This window comes from Saccostrea echinata, unplaced genomic scaffold (assembly GCF_033153115.1).
Source record: "Saccostrea echinata isolate AGI-Se365-2 ecotype Australia unplaced genomic scaffold, CSIRO_AGI_Sech_v1 ptg000056l, whole genome shotgun sequence".
Taxonomy (NCBI): Eukaryota; Metazoa; Mollusca; class Bivalvia; order Ostreida; family Ostreidae; genus Saccostrea; species Saccostrea echinata.
The window spans coordinates 12,796,845-12,818,774 of NW_026889805.1; the positions used below are offsets into that span (position 1 = coordinate 12,796,845).

Here is a 21,930-nt window from a genome sequence, read left to right on the forward strand (position 1 = left end):
TTTACAGGGGGCTAAAATCATTCCTTCCATAAAAAATCGTGAAATGACAATTCTTCCTGATTTCATAGAAAAATACATTACCTAGCGGATATAATACCTTTTAACAGAAATACAATTACATGTACAATGTTTACATAAAAAACAAAAAACAAAATGACGATACAGGTATATTTACTGCTTATTCAACGTTTAATTTTTCTTCCTTATAGAGATATTATAGCTGCCAAAGATAACATGTGAATGCATTTCATTTATGTTTAGAGCTTTAGAATTACATAAACGTAATATTCTTCATTGAAAACAATGTGATGTAAATGAAAATATAGTAAGTGATGAACGAAATAGAGGATATTCAATGTTTTAGTTGGATATGGAATTTATTTCACGAGTGGGACAGGATTTTTTGATATTTTCACGAGTGCGAACTATAAAACATAGAATTTTCTGTTTAATACATTTTCTTTGATTTTCTCTTTGTCCCTGTCTTTTTTTAACACAGTGTCATAGGCAGTGATGTCATAGTTGAGCAGTTGAGACGTCAAAGCTGAGCATTTGTGAGATTGAAAACATTGTAACATAGATTTTAAAAGCAACACATTTGGAAACAAATTGGCAGTTTTAGTCTCTATCAAGATGGGTTAGTCGCTATCTCTATCTCATTACAGGCCAGAAATTATTTTTTACTTACTTTGATGTCCTTTCACACTGTGAGAGAATATCACTTTGGTATCCTTTCACACTGTGAGAGAATATCACTTTTATTCAATAAATAAATCACAGTATTTCACTGTTGAAAAGGTAATAAATTCCATTCTTTAATTTTATTCAAAACGTTCATGGATTCACCTGTGGTGTTTCCAAAGTCCCTGTTTTTATCCTGTAGACTATTCATATTATTTACGGGATTTTTTAGATGGAGCACTGTCCGTAAATTTTGACTAGTACTCGCGAGAATCAATTTCTTGTCAGCGTATTCTATCAATTTTCATTTGTTATTTTTCATCTTCACACATGAAATATTAAAAAAAAATTTATCAGGATAACTAGGATAACATCGGCTAAGAAAGGCAAACATTTTTCTCTACAGAAAAAGCACATTCCTTTATGCAAAGAAGTTAAATAATCGAAGTATATCTATAAGTCTTTTCTTCATTTAGTTAAAATGCATCGTCCTTTCAATCATGTTTAAAATAAATTATACAATGTACATGCAATGAGTATTTTTTTTTTCTTTTTTTGGGGTTTAGATACTTTATCAGAATTTAGAATATCATCTGGAAATTGTGAATATAAAATTATTTTAAACAAAGATATTAAAATGAAGAAAATCTAATCTGAGGCCATGTTACACTTTTTAAAATATAAAAATATTTCTTATCATGAATTAATCAAAGTGATACTGTACCTGTACTTTTGGGGTAAAAGAACAACAGGTTTAGCATGAATCCTAAAAAGCTTCTATGTATATATATAGACAGCTTGTTGGCAATTCACCAAAAAGGTTAACTTTAAGTTCCTGTCAAACTGCGCTAAAGCACTGCCTTGTTTTGTATAAAAGTATAGTAATACTTTCTGCAGGATACTTTATGATGATATCTACGATGAATCTAGCTTCGCTTTTTATTTGCCTGGGGAATTTTCATCTGTCTTTATCATTGCGGTCATGGTCAGGTAAGTAAAAAATCATTGTTTTAAAAAAAGTTGAAATGAAATTTTATTTTTAAAAAATGTCATTATTTTATGTACATGGATATCTATTTTCAGGATACATGTTCCACGCTGAATATCTGCCCCCCCTCCCCCCCAAACAAGTACCCAACTATTTAATTAGGTCTTTCCAACTTTCTCTGGAAAGACATATTGAAATTGTTCTGTTTATTATTATTATTTTTCCGCCAAGTGTGTTTTTGAGTTTCAAGATTTATCGAAAAGATTTATAGTCCATGAGAATGTACTCCTTAAAGGATTTTTGCAGTTGACCCTGCGTATATGAACTTTGACCCCTCCAAGAGTTATTACCCCTTTCGCAATAAAAGCTTGTTATCACCGTAAACCATAGAGACACTAATCCATCACCAATATCTTCGGCTAAGTCAGTAGACGTTCTGACCTTTTGAGTGCGGAAGGATTCATCAACCCCTTTAAGCAGTTATTGCCCCTGAAAGTTTTTGAAGTTTACGAACAATGAAAAATTTTCAAAACGATAAGTTGTAGAGACATGCAACCAACTGCATTAGATTCCTTGACCTTAGACATTGAAGTTTATGTCAAGGTCATTCCAAATATGAGAAATTAAGCTCTTTTTATAGCTCTTTTGTCTTTCAACGTATAGTGTATATCTTTGCACCTTTAAGATGAACTCTTAAAACTATTTCAAAGATTTCAATCTTATCCCCTAAGCTTAACCCCTTCAAAAGTTATTGCCCCTTGTTCGAGAAACCTTGTTATCGCTACTCCTCAGAACTGTAAACCATAGAGAAACGTAACCTTCACTAATGTCTTCAGGGTCTTTAGACACAACTTCAGTCTTTTCAGTGCAAAAGGATCTGATGACCCCTTATATGAGTTATCGCCCTTTAACGTCTTTGCGCTTACTATTAACCCTTATAACTTTAAAAGTCATAGAGGCATGGGGTCAATTGCAATGTGACCCTTGACCTTTGAACTTGAAAATTTAATGAAGGTCTAAAGTCAAGGTCATTTCAAAATTATTAGAATTTTCATTTTTTCTATCTTTCAAGCCATATCTGAATTCTTTTTGCATAAGAATTAGCTTTAGACAGTAAAATATAGAAAATTTAAGAAATTTAAAGAAGGTGGAAAGACCTCTAATTGTTCGAGAACAATTAGTCTACTAGTAGTATTTTTACGAGTCTTATATTTGCTGTTTAATTATACTGTAAAGAACTTGATATTCTGTCAAAAGTATTTGAATAACACTAATTTTTATTTGATTTCAAGCCTATTTAACTCCTCCTTACTTCATCAATTGCCTGAAAGACATATCTGTCGACGCAGATAGTGGAAAACAAACAAAGGCTGTACAGTGGATTGAGCCACAGGCGAACGATATGGACCTGTGAAGTAATTATATATTTACTTTCTAAAATGATAATAAATAAATTCCTCATAAGAGTGGACATACATGCATGTAAAAACTCCTTAAACGCATAACCCAACCTTTTTCAGAAAAAAATCTTTTTAATTCCGTTCTCCTGATGTCTTTAAAAAATAAACTCATAATTTTGCCATGGGTATAAATCTCGGCCGAGAATGACTTAAGTCAATAAAAAAGATAGGTTGCAACTCTTACCTCGCCAAGAGCTTGGCAGTTTAAGGTGAAAGTTGAAGGTCTTTAGGATGAGACCTTAAAAAGGTATGGGTGTTGGTATGATAAAGATCCCTCACTGCTCAATGGCCCTGACTGCCGAGTATATGTCTAAATTTGAAGCCCTACTGTGCTATATGGTGATGATACTCTATGAGTGAAAAAGTCGCGAAAAATCTTGGACATAAAGCAACATACAGTCAATAATAGATTCGAGAAGACAAAACTCGAAGTGATGGTATCAATTGAATGAATTTTTTTTCCGTCTTATTTTAGCAGCAAGATCTTGTCAACGTCATTATTCATTTATTATATTCTAAAATTACAATCGCTAATTAGAAATTTGACGTGCCTTAGAAAATCTTTGACTATGAGTTATTTATATTGATTAATGATTTTAAGTGAAACACAAACGTGAAATACTTCTCTTAAGGCAGAGTAAAAATTCCCATACTTGGTCATGGTAGAGTCTCCACCTTACTCCAGAATTCCTACCATGGCCATGAATTTCACACATTTAGAAGAAGCACTTTTTTTCATCATGCTCATGCACTTAATTTCCCTGTTAAAAACTCAAAAGCATTGAAGAAAATTTCTAAAGAATTAAAGCATTTTCATTAAACGATCAATAAAGACCGACCCTAACTTCAGAATCCCTGTCCCAAGGGCCATGGTACACGGTATTTGAAGACACGCATCCGTGTTCATCATAACTATGCACTTAGTTGTCTGCTTAATACTTAATACCGAGGAAAACAGAAATTTAAAAAAAAACTATTTTACCTATGCGATCAATAGAATTCTGTCCTTTCTTAGGAATCTCTGTCCCAGAGGCGATGGATTTCACATTTTTTGAAGATGCATCATTGCTCATCATAACAACATTACTTAGTTTGTATGCCTTATACCAGGAGCAGAGAAGAAAATTCTCAAAGAATAGCTGCATCTTCACTATACCACTATATAGCCGCGCCCTTTCTCTGGAACCCCTGACAAAAGGGAAATGGATTTCGTAATTTTGGGAGAAGCACTCTTGTGCGCTATTACCATGCACTTATCTGCATTCTGTATGCATTACCCAGAATCACAAAAGAAGATTTTTGAAGAATTTATGCATTTTCACTCTATGATCTATAGAGCTTAACCTTATCACCAGAACTCCTGACTCTAGGAACTTGACCCAGTAAACTTCACAATTTTGATAAAGGCTCAACCCTTATTGCATTCATGCCAACAGCTTAGCTTCGTGAAATCTATGAGTAAAAAAGATAGTTTAAAAAATAATTGTTTTCGCCCCAAAGTGTATGCCTTAGAATTAATGTTTCGTTACAAATTAGAAAATTGTTAGTTCATGCACCCGTAGATAAATTTATCCTTAAAATCTAAATTTTGGGGTCATGTAGAGTGCACAAAATATCGAGCCAGGAACCAGGAGACACCTTTCAAGACAAGACTGTAATAAAATACACTGCCCAGAACTCAAGAGGAAATACTGAAGATTCCTTATTTTTATGCGAGTACTTAATATCGCGAAATAGCCCTAGGGCGTCAAATCGCGAGAACAATAATTCGCGAATGGGTGATTTATCTAGAGATCTTACATACATTAAAGTACCGGTACAATAAAAATAAAAGCGAGTTATTTTATTTCGCGAGTAGTGCTTCTCGCGTAATTACGCGATAATTAATTCTTCGCGTATATTTAGGAATCTACAGTATGGAAACATGTTCCTTTACAATCACAGAACGAGGTATCGTGCATATTAAAATATTAATTTTAACTCAATACTAGTTCATAGGGTTTCACAAAAATGTGTCACAATGATAAAGCCAATAATAAACCAATAGTTAAGCTAGAGTCACAGTCATTAGAGGCATTGAGTCCAGCATTCAATTTTCCCTTTAAATACTTTAGTACCCAAATGCTCCCTTTTTCTGAGCCATGGAGTGATCAGACTTTGTGACCATTACAACAGACGACAAGGAACCGAGTGCACATTATAATTGTTACAGTGGATTTTCTCTGAACGGCACACGTAAGATAAAATGTCAATCTGATGGGACATGGAATGGAGATTTTCCTTCCTGTCAAGGTTTTATTCTTCAACTTTCATTTCATCGTATTTTCTTTCGTTTCAGTTAGAAATCTGTTGCTATCTTTTCAATTCGAAAAGTTATGTTACACTTTTGTGTTTTCGAGAACAAATGTCCACCACTTCCTCCTGGCAACGATGATTTTAATTACACGTGCACAAAAGTTCAAATATGGAAGCGAATGTTCAGTTATATGTCCGCACGGGTTCGGCATTCCTCTGGGACAAAGAAGCGTAAAGCTTTGTGGATATTCTGGAACCTGGCTTGGATCATTTTCATCCTGTGTAGGTAAGACGTCTCAACATATTACCTTCTCCATTAAAGCTTAAAACTTTATTATACTCTACATCAATTATTGATATGTTTATCATATATAATATTACTCTTGGAATATATTTGATCACTGGTTTGGTATTCAAATTATCTATATGATTAGAAATTCATTCGATCAAAATGGATGACGTACCAATTGTATGTTGAAAGAATTGTTAGGGTACACAGAATTTGTTGTGTTTGCCTCGTTGCTGTGTGCATTTTTTTCTTTTATAGATTAAGTGTTAAACACTAGTGATCATGAGATTGTATCATTGATGAGACGACCTCTATTTATAGACTGGTCCGTCGTTCTCGACGACGAAATAGTAAATCATGAACAGTTTTAAATGGGAAAGTTGTCTTGACTTGTTTGAGACAAAAATGCTTCAATGCTGCTCTAGGACACAAAGTAAATGGCTGGTACACTTTATAGCTAGAACAAAACAAGATACTAATAATTACCCCCCCCCCCCTTCCGGACAAAACTCGCGCGATAGATGGTCTTACCATATACATGTACATGTATTATAAATGAGTTTAAAATACGTCTTTATATACAGTTTTAAATTTTTTATTTTTTCTTTTCAATCGATTTCAGGGCCTTTCTCATAATCATAATATGCTTTTTATGAAATAAAATAAATATAAATATACTTACCTTGTCATTGGTCATTTGCAAAATTATTTTGTTAAAAAACATTCAAGTACTCTGAAGTTGACATTAAAAAGATGCTTGAGTTTCTGATTGACAATATCTATGTGGTTTTTGGAGACCAGGTCTTCCAACAATCTATTGGAATTCCCATGGGTACCAATTGCGCCCCGTTATTAGCAGACCTTTTTCTGCATTCATATGAAGCAGAATTTGTCCAAAATCTTGTACGTGAAAAGAAGAAACACTTGCTGTGGCCTTCAACTCAACATTTAGATATATCGACGATGTATTGTCAATTAACAATGGCTATTTCCATTCTTATGTCGATATGATATATCCTGGTGAGCTTGAGATAAAAGATACCACAGAGTCCGACACATCTGTTTCATATTTGGATATTTTACTTGAAAAAGACGTTAATGGTAATCTAACAACCAAGCTTTATGATAAACGTGATGACTTTCACTTTTCAATCGTCAACTTCCCTTACTTATGCAGCAATATACCTTCATCACCTGCATACGGGGTATTGTCACAGATTGTCGAGCGGATTTATCTTTTAACTAATTAAAATACAACTCAAATGCTTTTGTTTACAATTTACATGTTTAATTAATGATGATACTATATACAAATGTCATTGTTGTTGTTTGTCGTAATTTCCCGTCTCGCCGCTGGCTTTTCCACCTCACAGGCTGGAGGATGGACTCTAGGTTCCAAAGCTGGCTGGCCTATCTACTACACGCCATGGGCGGACTTTAGGCACTGGGTGGCCTCACTGTTGTACAAAAACTCTGACATATGGATGGAACCTGCTCCAACATATACATACAAATTTTACTTACAAGCTCTAGTGGCTTTACACAAATACACATTACACTCATTATCAGATTAAGCGATAATGGACACGTCTTAGATAAGACTCAATTACACACACATGAGTTGTTTAAATTATACATACAACTCTTACACAAATGCAATATTGCGAATTGCTACTTTACTGACAACAATTTTGACAGAAATTGTACACCGTACTTTGAAATATTTAAATACGTGTTACTATAGATAGAAATCAAATTAAAGGAAACACACATGCTAAAATTGATGAGAAATGCGGTGATTGGATGTTTTAGGACAAATGAATAATATATAGGAAATAACTAAAATAGAATTATAAACATAAGCCTTACCTCAGAAAAGCTGGACCATTACACTGCTACAAATAATATCAGACCAGAGCAAGCACTGCCATGAATCACAAGGGTACATACATGTAAAAAACAAAGATATAAGAGGAGATAGAGGCGTCCTCCTCTCTGGACTGCCGCGTCCAAACTAACTGGCACGGACTGGCGGGTTTTAAGGTCCAGTGAACTGAGGTTCAGTGAAGGAAATGTACAGTGATAACACATTTAAAACGAAGGGGTTCCCCACAGGATATTTACATGAAATTTAAAATATGTTAGGATGATTTTAATGTGACAGGTATATATCTCTCAGTTGATTCGATACGCAAGAGCATGCTCTACGTATGTACAATTTCTAAAACGAGGTAAATTATTGACAAACAAGTTGATGAAACAAGAATATCAGCAGTCTCGTTTAAAGTCATCATTTTGTAAGTTCTATGGTCGATACAATGACCTTGTCAGCAAATACAATTTATCATTGAGTCAAATGCTGACTGACGTTTTTCATTCTAATTGTTAGGCCATTATTTAGACACTGAATTGTCTACGGATTTTTCCGTTATTTCCTGATCATGACAATGAGCACACGGTGGGTTTGACCGGTCGGCAGGGGATGCTCACTCCTCCATGGCACCTGATCCCACCTCTGATGTTTAGAGGTCCGTGTTTGCTCTGCTCCTATTTTGTATTGTTTAATGGACTTTGGAGCACTCTTGTCACTGTATTAAAAGATAATTTACATGTGACATTTGGCGCGAAATGATTTGGTCACCCCTTTCGTAGAAGGCAAATGGATTGATCCAGTAGTTTAGAAACGCAGAAAATTTTTTAGACGGACATGTCCGTACAAAGAATCGCAAAGAATAAACATGTGCATGAACAAAAAAAAAACAAAAAAAAACTGAAGAAATTAAACACATCATTATTTTGCATCAGTAATATGATTTTTTCTTCTGCAAAATGTATTTGTTTAAATGCAGGTGACAAATTCCGATGTAAATCAGCTTGCACAAAATCTACATGTAGTTCATTAAGAATGATCGCTAAGTTTCGGACCAGGAAAATATTAACCTTTATATACTGCCTGACGCACGTGGCGTCAGGCAATAATTCTAAATGGTTGTAGTTACGTTTTAATTAGTTTTTCATTTTTCAGCAGCAATTTATTAATTTATGATTTTATAGGAAATTGTTACATGGACTGCTCCCCAGCATGGGGTTGTGTAAGATACAAACACAGAACGTAATGTTTCCGGATATCAATTTGAGTGACAAAATGATTAAAAGATGCTGAAAAAAATTATAAGCAAAAGCACTATAGCTGCAAATGACATATTTTTTTTTATTTTGGCACTTCGCATTTATTGTGATGCTTGTCTATCACACCGAAAACATCGACATTTATCACGTGACAGAGATCCAGGGAATTGGCACGTTAAAAGTTTGCACGTCGTTTTTGTCAGAAGTCATAGAGACATTCATTTTGCAATACTGTATAGGGGATTAATTTCACGGGTTGTAATTTTCACGTTTTTCTCTCATCTGACACGATCGCGGTTTGTTGAATTCGCGGAATTATATGTTTTATATAATAAAAGTTATCTCGCTTGCCTATATCCGTTGATCAGTGTTATGTATTCACTTCACGAACAACAGAGGTAGGTTTATGTAAAATAGTTAAGATCTAATAATCAATTGACGATTAATTAAAACAAGTGCGGTGATTAAAAGTCCTTGACTATAAACGTCGAATGACTTCCCTATATACACGCAAAGATCTTCTTTCCGTAGGGATAAAACATCGCGGCGGAAAAAAAAAACACTGGACGGTAATAAATATGTTAATGTAGGTCGACGAAATAATATCCTTCCACACCTTCAGCAATTCGATAGTTATTTGAATGATTTTTTTTAAACAAAAATGTCGATAAAATATTGCAGGTAACAAATACACATGGTAACATTAGTTTCGCACGGGTAATCAAACTCATAGCCCACGTGTTTTGATTGATAAAACATGTAGCGTTGGCTATTAAAACAGCCTTTTAACAAATACATGTTATTATCTGCTGATTTGAATTAAAGTTAAGAGTGATAATTAAAATAATTGAATGACAAGTACTACTCGTAATTACTGAAGGCCCATGCACTGCACGTATATACATGTATACCTATCGTAGTATATTCTCAAATTTCCAAATAAAAATTGGAAGTTATTGAAAACTTATTCACTGTTTCTTGAATTCACGGATTTATCAACACCGTGAATATAGCGATTATTAACACCGCGAGTTATTTTCCCCCTATACAGTAAATAATTTGATGATGATATAATCCTATTCTTTTTTGGTCAATTTCAATATCCATGGATTAATTTACATGCATTTTTGATTAAGTATACAGTATCGTTTACTTTCTGTACTTACAAATTTAATTTTTAGGACTCTTTCATGTGGAAATACTTTAAAATGCTAAACATGTTTGCGGCCGATTTGATGCTTTGCATCAATTTCACTTGTTCATATATGTAGATACAATCGTTTATTGTGTAATTTTACAAATGAGAAATGAAAAATTGTTCAGATTGTGTCAGGGCTCTAATTGGCGACTAATTTAGTCGCCACGGCGCCTAAAATTTTTGATTTGCGCCTAAAATTTTTCCATAAGTTGCCAAATTGGCGACCAGTTTAAATTGACGGTTTTTTTTTAAAAATTTTTAACAATTTTTCTGAAAAGCGAAAGGAAATTTATAAGAAGAGAAATTATTTTTAGCAATGGACATGTCTTGTTTTCTTAGGCACGTCATGGGTCCCTATATTTCTTAACTTTTAAAGTTGGCGCCTGAGAAAAATTGCCTGGCGACTAAAAATTTGCATTGGCGACTAAATGTTTTTGGTAAGGTGCCAGGTGGAGCCTAAATTTTAGAGGCCACTTAGAGGCATGTGTGTTTTAATTTTTCACTGACATATATGGATGTTTAACCGTGGACATATTCTTCGAACTATTCGCCAATGTTACTTACATTTATATTTTGAATAAACAAATGTTTTCTCTCTTTCTTGGGGCGAAGTGTTGAATTCCTTCATTTGTTTATATTCTTGAGACAATGAAGCAAATTCTTTTTTATCTTTCTAGATGCTTCTGCACCCCCTTTGCCTACGGAACCGCAGATGAAAATTCTACAACAGGAAAAAAAACTGGTACGAGCCATATGTGTACGATAATGCTGATAGGAGTATTGCGTTACAAAAGAATAGTAAATATTCCCCCGGAGATAGGATTCAGGCTGGAACACATCAAGTGACATACACTGCTATTGACCAGGCAGGCAACATAGCCAGACCGTGTACGGTGACGCTATCTATGAGAGGTAATGACTCACTTCCCCATGCTTGTTTTGTAGTTTTTAAGACTTTCAATTGAAGACTTCCAGAAACCAGGTTATTTTATTTTAAGAAAAGGTTACGTAAACCTTCCCTTTTAAATACATGCGTAGCTAGTTTTTAAGGTCTTCCGTCTTCACGGAAGACCTTATAGTGATTCTACTGTTTCTTCTTCTTCTTATTAAGGTCTTCCGTCTCCACGGAAGACCTTATAGTGATTCTATTGTTTCTTATTATTATTATTCTTTTTTTTTTTAGACAAAATTTTGTGCACGCGATTTCTCGAAAACTATTCAATGAATTTCTTTGAAATTTTCAGGGATAAAAGGTCTTTATACGAATTTTATATAAAATTTCGTTTTTTGGTTAAATCGGTTCCAGTGCCAAGTTATGGACAATTTTCTGATTTTAAAATGAAATTTTGTCTTCGAAGGATCTAAGGAACGGCTAAAGATATGAACTGGAGACTTGTTAGAGATGATAGGACACGACTTCTAGATTTGCAAAATTGCCTTTTCGTGCGTTGTCAGTACTTCCGGTCGTCACAGGAAGTGATCAAAGAAATCGTTAAATTTCAACTTTCTTTTTTTAAATCAATACTTACATCACATTATTGCATCTCTTTCGTAGTTTTGAAATATGTTGGTCCCACCGGAAACAAAAACGTCAACTTCCGGTTATAAGAGAAAAACTATATAATTTAAGTATTTTTCTTTTCCATAAAAATCGTTTGTAGATAAAGTATTTGGAATGAATTTTAAATATTTTATTCAGACTGCCAATTTCTAGATTAATGTCAAATATCTTTGTAAAATTCACTTCCGGTCGCGTGTTTTTCTGTCCTCAAAATGAGAAGTTGTCTAAGTAAGATCTCGGAAACGGTAAGAGATTAAGACACCAGACTTATATGAGCAACAGACCTTAAGATGTAGCCAAAACCAGTTGGGTTCAGAGCGTCAGCCGTCACTTCCGGTCGTCACAGGAAGTGATCAAAGAAATCGAAAATTTCAACTTTTCTTTTTTTAATTTAAACTTGCATCACTTTATTGCATCTTTTTCGCAGATTCGAAAGATTTAGTCCCACCGGAAACAAAAAAAAAAACGACAACTTCCGGTTATAAGAGAAAAACTAAATAGTTTGAGAATTTTACTTTCCAATAGATATTCCTTATAGATTAAGTATTTGAAATGAATTTTAAATATGTTATTCAGACTGCAAATGTCTAAAGTAACCTCAAATATCTTTCAAAAATTCACTTTCGGTTGCGTGTTTTTCTGTCCTCAAAATGAGAAATTGTCTGAGCGAGAACTCAAAAACAGGTAAAAGATTAAATCACCAAATTTTTATGAGCAACAGACCTCGAGGAGTAGGCAAAACCATTTTGGTTAAACGCGTCAGTCGTCACTTCCGGTCGTCATAGGAAGTGATCAAAGAAATCAAAATGAAAAATTGTCGGAGCGAGAACTCAAAAACAGGTAAAAGATTAAAACACCAAATTTTTATGAGTAACAGACCTCGAGGAGTAGGCAAAACCATTTTGGTTAAACGCGTCAGTTGTCACTTCCGGTCGTCATAGGAAGTGATCAAAGAAATCAAAAATTTTAACTTTTCTTTTTTAAATCAAAGTTTACATCACTTTATTGCATCTCTTTCGCTGTTTTGAAATATATTAGATTCCACCGGAAACAAAAACGTCAACTTCCGGTTTTAGGTGATAAACTACGTTATTTCGATATTTAAGGTATTCAATGTATAAAGAAGGGATTTAGAACAATTTTGAATCGTTTTAAACTAGTTAAAAATACATTGCTAGATAACGATGAAAGTGAAATGAGCCAAATTCACATAACTAAAATCAAATAAGAAGCTGATCATTTTGCACCTGAAAAGTTTTTGAAGAGTTATCTGCCCCTGATGACAAGAAGAGAATTTTAATTTTGTCAAAATATCTGTGGTAAATGATTCATTTTATTTCATATTTTAATAAAAAGAAAGTTTATGCATATTTTCACCAAGAGATTTATATGAAATTCACATTACTTTTTACAATATCTTAATTAAACATGCGTTGCCCATAGACGTCAATGTAAAATTTAAGGTGCAATTAATTGGACAGTAATTAAAATTTTGTAAATTCCTTTGGTAGGGTATGTTTATTTCATAACACCTTCAAAATGTTACCATGATTAATCATTTCGGACCATTCATTTATTAGGTACAAAATATGGTCGTTATACATTGAATACCTTAACTTTCTCATAAATATTGCTTATCGATAAAGTACTTGAAATGTTTTTATGCATTTTGTAGATACTGCAAATGTCCAGAGAAACGTCAGAGTTTTGTTTTTTTTTTTTTTTATAAAATTCACTTCAGGTCGCTTGTTTACCTGTCCTTAAAATTAGAATTTGTTCTCACAATATTGCTCGGCAACAGTAAACGACTGAAGTCTAAAACTTTCAGGACTGATAGTCAGTCATCAGTTTATTTGAATCGCGAGAAAATTCCGGTCGTGACAGGAAGTGATACAAAAAAGTGAATGGTTAATTGTTAGCGCGTTGGATTTTCACGCTGACGACCAGGGTTAAATCTCCAGAGTGTCTGAATTTCTTTTATCACCTTTTCAGTTTGACTTTACATTTTTTTTTTCAAAATCGGACGGAAGACCTCTCATTGCTCGAAATGAGTTTCTAGTTATTATTATTTTTCCGCCCATCTAATTTTATGCACGCGATTTCTCGAAGACTACTTGATGGATTTACATGAAATTTGCAGGAACAATGTGTTGTAAACTGAAATTATTTTATCCGAGAGGAAATTTGGAAATTAACTTCCGGTGCCAAGTTACGGACCATTTTCTGAATTTAAAAATGACAATTTGTCCGCGGATAATCTCAAGAACGGTAAAAGATGTCAATGTGAATCTTTCAGGGATTATAGATCGTGATAAATACTAGCCAGGACGTGACTTTTCGTTCGTCGTCATTACTTCCGGTCGTTACCAGATGCGAATTTAAAAAGTTGATTTTTAAAAACTTTTTTGATTTTCAATATTTTTCTTTGATAGTAGTGGTGTTAATAGAGGCACTTCTGAAAATGCTTAATATATAATTTGTTTTCAGATTGATCAATCTTAACTCTAGATATTCGCATTTTAAAATTTGAAGCGGGTCCAAAATGGCGGCTGTCTTCGCAAACTCCGACGAGCAGGTCGGCACTCGGAGCTCCTCGGTTGGCTCGTTTCTCGTACACTAACCTCGGACGTCAATGGTGTTCTACCATGTTGCTGATACAGTCATGTGATCTTACTTGAAATTCCTCCAAATGTTACATCTTTGAAGTCTGAGTTACTTTGAAGCACGCCCAACACTATGTTTTGCTTTCAAAGACTACTTACATGATGTTGTGATCAAAACCAATGTCCAAGGAAGAATTAGACAAGAGAAAAAAATGTTTGAAGAACTTTATGCAGAGTAAAATATGGAATGAGTTACAAGGCAGTTTCCGGCGGAGAAATGTAATCGATTTGATGCATATTTCTCCACCAATCACTTCCGAGGTTTGTATGGAGCGTAGCTGAGTCAGTCGAGGATTGCCGATTGGCAGGTTGGAGTTTACGGAGACATCCGGGCGTCTTGTTGAACGAAACTACCATAAGGATCAATGAAATATGAAGGAATTGTTGGATCTTTCAGATTATGAAATGGATAATCTGTCTTTTAAAACATAAATACTCTGACCTCCAAATGCAATAAAATGAGTGATTTGTACGGTACATACAATAATATACATATATGAGAATGGAGACCATTTAATAGAACATACATTTCAAAGAAAAAGCGCAAAGATTTGCTCGTGAGGTAATGTATCGTGATTCTTCTTTCATAGTAGAAAAATGGTCTCATGCAGAAGTGTAGAAAAAGATTACACGGACACGTTTGTATGAAATACAGGTATATGGAATTCCATGGAATAAAAAGTTGAATACACAAAGAATAAAGGAAGTAAACAGTATCATCAGTTCATCAGTAATAGATTATTTGTTATTGTTTAAACTCAAGTAACGAATTCCGATGTGAATCTGCTTGCACAAAATTTGACTAGCTAGCTCTCATTCTATAATTGCGCACTATATAAAAAAAATCTTTTAACCTCCCTGACACTCGTTACTTCAAGCAATGATACAAAGTAAACATTGAAGATGGCTGGTAAAATTGCGCTGGTGTAGTGGCTTCCATATTGAATTTTCACGAAGGCGATCTGGGTTTAATCCCGAATTTGTTTGCTTAAATTTACGTTTTCAACTTTATAAATGATGCTTAGTGTTTTTTTTTTTTGGTTAGAGATGATAGAACATGATTTCTAGATTGGCGAAGGGACCTTTTCATGCGTCGTCGATAGTTCGGGTCGCTTCCGGAAGGGAATTCAAAAAATCGATTTTTCAACTTCAATATTTTTCTGTAATATTTGTAGGGTTAAGAGAGCCTCCTTTCAAAATACTAAATATATAATTTGTTTTCGAATTGATAAATCCAAACTCTTGATATTTGTCAATTTCATTTTGAAGTGGGAGTTGAAATGACGTAATATGGTTAGCACGTTGGATTCTCATGCTGACGACCAGGGTTAAATCTCCAAAGTGTCACTTTTTCAGCTTGAATTTACATTTTTATTTTCAAAATCGGACGGAAGACCTCTCATTGCTCGCAATGAGTTTCTAGTTTTTCTTCTTTGTTTCTATTTTCAGTGTTATCTTGTAGACAATTCTATGGCAATAATTTCCTGTCCGTGAATTATCCTTGGGGATATCAATACGGTGCGAGGTGTTATTTTTCATGCAAAATAGGGCCTGTATTGGTTGGTCCTAACATCACAAACTGTGTCAAAGGCAAGGATGGAAAGAATGCCTACTGGAATTGGGGTCAAACAAAGCCCAGATGTGAAGGTAACATAAGCTAGCGACTATGGTAGAGATGTATATATTTCATATGGTTATTACTAAATCTTACGTTTAAAAAACGAACTGGGGTAAAGAAATATTTGATATGTGCTGTATTTTAACTAATTCATTTTTTTACAAGAGTATCCGCCTTCTAGAACAAAACATTAATACACCCTTGCTTAAATTATATATCACAGCCAAAGTCTTGGCTATTGGTTTCTTCTGTTTTTCAAGTAATATTATTCCTCCTTTCAAAAAGTATCCCATGCAACAAAAATTATTGGTTGATGTGTTAATATTAAATAAATTTTGAGAAGTATGAAACTTCAAATATGTAAAATATAGGTAAAATAGATTTAATAATTTTTTTTGTTCTGTATGATATTGTCACAAATTATTTAAAAATAAATAACTTTAAATGAATATAATCATAGTGACAAATGATTGTATCAATGATCATTATTATGCTTCCTGTAAGTTTTTTTTAGTTAATCTATACGGTCGACCTCGTGGATCAGTGGTTGGAACGTTTGCTATAGGAGTTGATCCTTACATGTACGTAGCGGTTTCGAATTCCACTGTGGAACGTGGAGACCAGTCCTTCGGATGAGACCGTTTTTTTAAGCCGTTTGCTCATAAAACTTCAATTCGCCAATAAATGATTTGACGCAGTTAATATAAGTAATAGCTAAACATGAAAATGAAGACGACACTTTATCAGATAGGATTAAAAGTATCAGATGGGTGTTGAAAAATTACATTAAGGGATTGAGGAGTAATATGAAAGCCATCTATCTTTCTGTCTTCAATTATTCAAAAGTGAAGAAAAATTAGATTGAACGATCAGTATGCACTGATCTCGTCTGATAAAGCAGGTAACGACATTGTCTTTGTTTGCATGATTCATTATTTAAATTGTATTTTAGAAAAAAAAAAACCTGAGATTTAATTCTGCAAGTTCTAATCCAACTAAAAACCCATAGCTCCATTTCTATGGGGAAAAGTAGTCAAAATCATTTTTCACTTTTTTTTCGTTTCTTAACAATCAAATTTATACTGGATTCCTAAACTTTATAAAAATCCTTACAAAGAAACCTAGAGAGGTTTTGTAAATGTTGTACCAAGCCTCTAATTTTACTCCTCAATAAAATATTAATAGCAGTTAAGGAGAAGCTTCAGGAGTGCTGTACAACAATATATTCGAGAAGTGTCGAAATCAGTTGTGGATATTTAAAAACTCCAAGTAATTTTTAGAAAATTTGAAAAACAAAATTATCACAATCATTAAAATTAAAACTTACGACTTTTTAAATTTTTCAAACAACCATTCCCCACAATAAATTAAAGTCCAGGCTTTTTGAAATCATAGACAACTATTTTTTTAATCAAAAAGGATCTCGATAATTTACTTATTTTGTCGTTGGTCATTTGCAAAACTATTATTTTGCTAATAAGCATTCTTATTGTACAGTACATCTCTTATTTCTTATCAAAGAGTGTCCGGCGTTAGTCTGTCGTCTACATGTATCATCCGTCATCTGTCGTCTGTAAAACTTTTTCACATTTGCGACTTCTTCTCAAGAACCACTGGGCCAATTTCACCCAAACTTGCCACAAAGCATTCTTTGGTAAATAGGATTTAAATTTGTTCCTAGGAAGTGACACGCCTTCTTTTAAGGGGAGATAATTAAGAATTCGTGAAAATTTGGTTGCATTATTTAAAAATCTTATTCTCAAGAACCACTGGGCGAGAGAAGATAAAACTTATGTGAAAGCTTCATTACACACTCTAGATTTAATTTTTTTCATATCATAACTCCTTGGGGTAGGACAGGGCCATAACAGGGGGTCAAAATTTACCATAGGAATATAGAAAATATCTTCAAAAATCTTCTTCTCAAGAAGAGCTAAGCAATTATTAGTCATATTAATATAGAAGTATCCTCAGGTAGTGTAGATTCAATTTGTTTAAATCATGACCTCCGGGAATAAGGCGGGGCCACAACAGTGGGTCGAAGTTTTACATAGGAATTTATAGATGTAATGGTTAATGGTTAAGGGACAATTGAAGACTTCAAATAGTGGAATGACATGACAACCCTTGTAATGGACTAGCCGAAGAGTATATAAGGCAAAGTTCTGGGAAAGCCAGGCATTCAGAAGCTAGCTAAAAAGTTGGACGTTAAATCAGCAAAAAGAAGTTAATTAAGAGTAAAAGCAAAATAAAGTATCAAAATTATAAACACCAGTGCAAGTATCCTAGGTAATTGATGTTAATTTCTGGGTGTAGTAAATCTGAAGAAGATTGAAACAACCGGTTCTTTTCTATCAATGGGAACCTAGATGAGAAACACGGTGCAAGTAGTACCCAATCCCCGTCTCTACATAAGAGAAAATTTAAGTAAGTACTGTGAGATATACCCTCAGACAGAGCTGTCTTAATCATTCCAATCATTATCTCAGAGTTAAAGGGAAATCTATATATCCCTTGTAAGAACCTGGTCATACATGTTACATAGGAAATATCTTTGAAATCTTCTTCTCAAGAACAACTAAGTCAGTATTAGTCATTAGTCATATTTATACAAAAGCAACCTTACATGTAGGTTTGTAGAATCAAGTTTGTTCAAATTATGACCTCTAGGGGATGGGGGCACATCAGAGGTTCAAAGTTTTGCATCAGAATATATAGGAATTATCTTGAAAAAATCTTCTACTCAAGAACAGCAAAGCCATGATTAGTCATATTAATATAGAAGCATCCTCAGGTAGTGTAGATTCAAATTTGTCCAATTTTAGAGTGGGTAGAGTGGAGCCAAAAGGAGAGATCAGAGTTTTACATAGGAATACATAGGAGAAAAACCTTTTAAATTGTACTTAAAGAACGGAAGAATGTGCATTTTGTTAAAAAATTTTAGTTCACATGAAACAAATTCAATCTTCGATAATTCATCAAGCCATAATGCTGATTGAAGCGTAACTTTTGATGATATTCAAACGTTAAAAACTTGTGTTTTTTATATATCATTAGGATTCATTTCATTTCATGGATATTCTTATTTTTTTTTTTTCTGATGTGGTCTTTAACGTATTTTCGTCAGATATTTGTTTCCTGGTATGTTTACTGCCAGTATATAAAATGAAAAATTAAAATTTACTTCTCAAACGCAATTTAACCTAACTCATATAATAATAAAATATTATCTCCTCGTAAATTAGACATATATTTGATAAAGAAAAAATAGCCAGGAAATATAAAATCACTTGTTGGCCCATTATCAAAATAAGGGAATGTCCCTTAACCAGCCTCTGTCAAATATTATTTGTTATCCATTATTTTCCTATATGCATTAAGCAAAGAAAATCAAATTTCTGTTTGTTTGTATTTACCATATAAATGGTTTTACGTAGATCTTTTTTTTTTTACATTAATGCAGTTCTTACCGGGAAGTAATTTTACTTAAATCTTTTTAAAAGGAGAGAAAGAGTATACATTGTATTTCATATAGTTGAATAGTTGATTTTTTCCTTGTTTTTAGTCATCTGCATATAGGCCTGATAGGGTACACTGTAACAGTATTTTTTAAAAAATGTGAAGTGGATGTCATAAACATAATTGAAACGAGCGAGTTGTATTTTAAAGCAAGTATGCAGGTGTGATGCGCCCTTATGGTAGCACTGTCCTTAAGTTGAGACCTCGAAAGACTGACCACAGAAAAATATGTTTGCAGGGAATTTATTTCACAGAGTTTCAGACGAAAATACATGTTGATATGACCGACCTTGAAAAATTCAAGATGGACCGATGGATACCTTGTGTGTATTATTTGGTAGAGGGTATATTTTTTTTTATTAAAAGAAACATAAATAACACCAGGCGCCTGTGTCATTTACCTTAGTTATGCTCAAATGTGGCATATGCTGAAAGGTAGACCGACTGAGAACAGTTCTTAGGTTGTGTGAAGAAAACAGCTTTAGTAACTACGAATAAAAATCAAAAATAATTCCATGCCAATATTCAATATTTTTTGACAATGTGTTTCAATCAATTCAGTCAAATACATGATAGAAACAATCAACCACTCTCTTGACTATTATGAATAATGTTATAGCTGTTAAGAGAATAACTCAAAAATAAAGATCGGCGCCGGTATGTCCATGTCTTGTTTCTATATATACATTTTCAGCCAAAATATCTAGAAGTCATTGGATATGAAGATACAGTAATGTATATAATACAAAAACTATATGAAATAAATGACTTTTGGAGGAATATTATGGTGAAAAATTATGTAGGCCCCTTTTATCAGCATTTAACATAGGAAATACATTGATAATTATAAAAACACTGATTTGACAAAATCTGGAAAAGAAGGTGACTTGGTAGGTTAAACAATCCAGAACATATCCTGTTTAGTACAATTTAACCTACTCAAGAGTTCTCGAAAAATCCCATACGATATCCAGGAACCTTGCCAATGTCCTTAATTACTACAAGATTTTTTTTTTTACACACGCTCATGAAACAAAGATTTCTTTTATTAAAATACTAGTACATTTCAAATGTCCCCCCTTACTCTAAATGTTCTTTTTCAAAAAAAATAATTTTTTATAATTCCTGAGGGGTAAAACTTCTTGATTTATAATATGTTGGACATGTTTTTGTAATTTTTGATATCTTTGAATTGCCTTGAATTGAACATATTATATATATATATATATATATATATATATATATATATATATATATATATATATATATATATATATATATATATATATATATATATATATATATATATATATTAGGGATGGCAATCGGTTAACCGCAAGACGTTTCGACCGATTAGTCGGTTAATCGTATCAAAAATTCTTGACATAGCTACACTCAAATAATTAAGACTTCATGTAGTAATATTATGCTTATATTTATATATGATCAGAATACTACATAGCATATATTGTATTTCAATGGGCTAAAGAAAAAGGAAAAAAGGGAAAGAAAAAATTAAGAAACCCATGAAACATCCTGAGGTTGCAGATGCATTAAAAATATTTTCTGAAAAGATGTCACGGAAGTCCAGTCTGCATTGTCACCATAATCAAAATGAAGTCTGAATTATCGCTTATCTATACTAACGATGTTTGTTTTAGCATATAATTTGATAGGTAAGTGCAAGGATAGAGGGGGTAAGGTACACATTATAATCAGTTCACAGAAGTCAACGATCATTTAATTAAAATCATTAAAGAAACACAGGACAGGGTAGGTACATTGTAACGACATGTGTTAAGACAGCAATTAACGACTCGAAAAGTGACCAATTATCCCCACGCGATGTCAGTCTGGAGAGCCTTAATTATCTCCGAATCAGCTTAAACAGATACGTGAACATGCTAACATTTCAGAAAATTTTATTTGTATTTTTTAAATTGAATTTTCAAGAAATTGTATTCAAATTTAACCATACATTAATTTTTTTCCGACTAACTGATTTTCTAACCGGTTACAATTCGTTCCGACCGAGTAACCGGTTAACCGATTACAAATTGCCATCCCTAATATATATATATATATATATATATATATATATATATATATATATATATATATATATATATATATATATATATATATATAGATAGATAGATAGATAGATAGATAGATAGATAGATAGATAGATTGGGTACAAGTTCTTCAAAGTTATATCGCCCTCTCCCTACATGAGAAGTCTATAAAGTTTGAGTTACATACGTTACACAGTTTTAGAAATAAATTTGATGAACTCACAACATGAATTTGCAACTGCAAGAAAATTTGTGATATACAATTGCAATACATAAACAATTACAATATACCATTTAAATATACCAGAATGCTGAATACATGAATGCACAATGGAAAAAAGATATTCATTTTTAGCAACACTTTATAAAGTATCTCCAACAGTAAAGTACATGTATGGGAGTCAACAATATGAACCTTATCAAATCTCAAAAAACTTATCGAAAAAATCTTTCC

At 33.1% G+C, this 21,930-nt stretch overlaps 1 protein-coding gene across 1 annotated transcript in view; it reads right to left on the bottom strand.

The window, feature by feature from the left end:
* The window catches only part of LOC133173244 (matrilin-2-like), a 53,098-nt gene that overhangs the window by 6,020 nt on the left and 25,148 nt on the right, over positions 1-21,930 (bottom strand). The window lies entirely within an intron of this gene.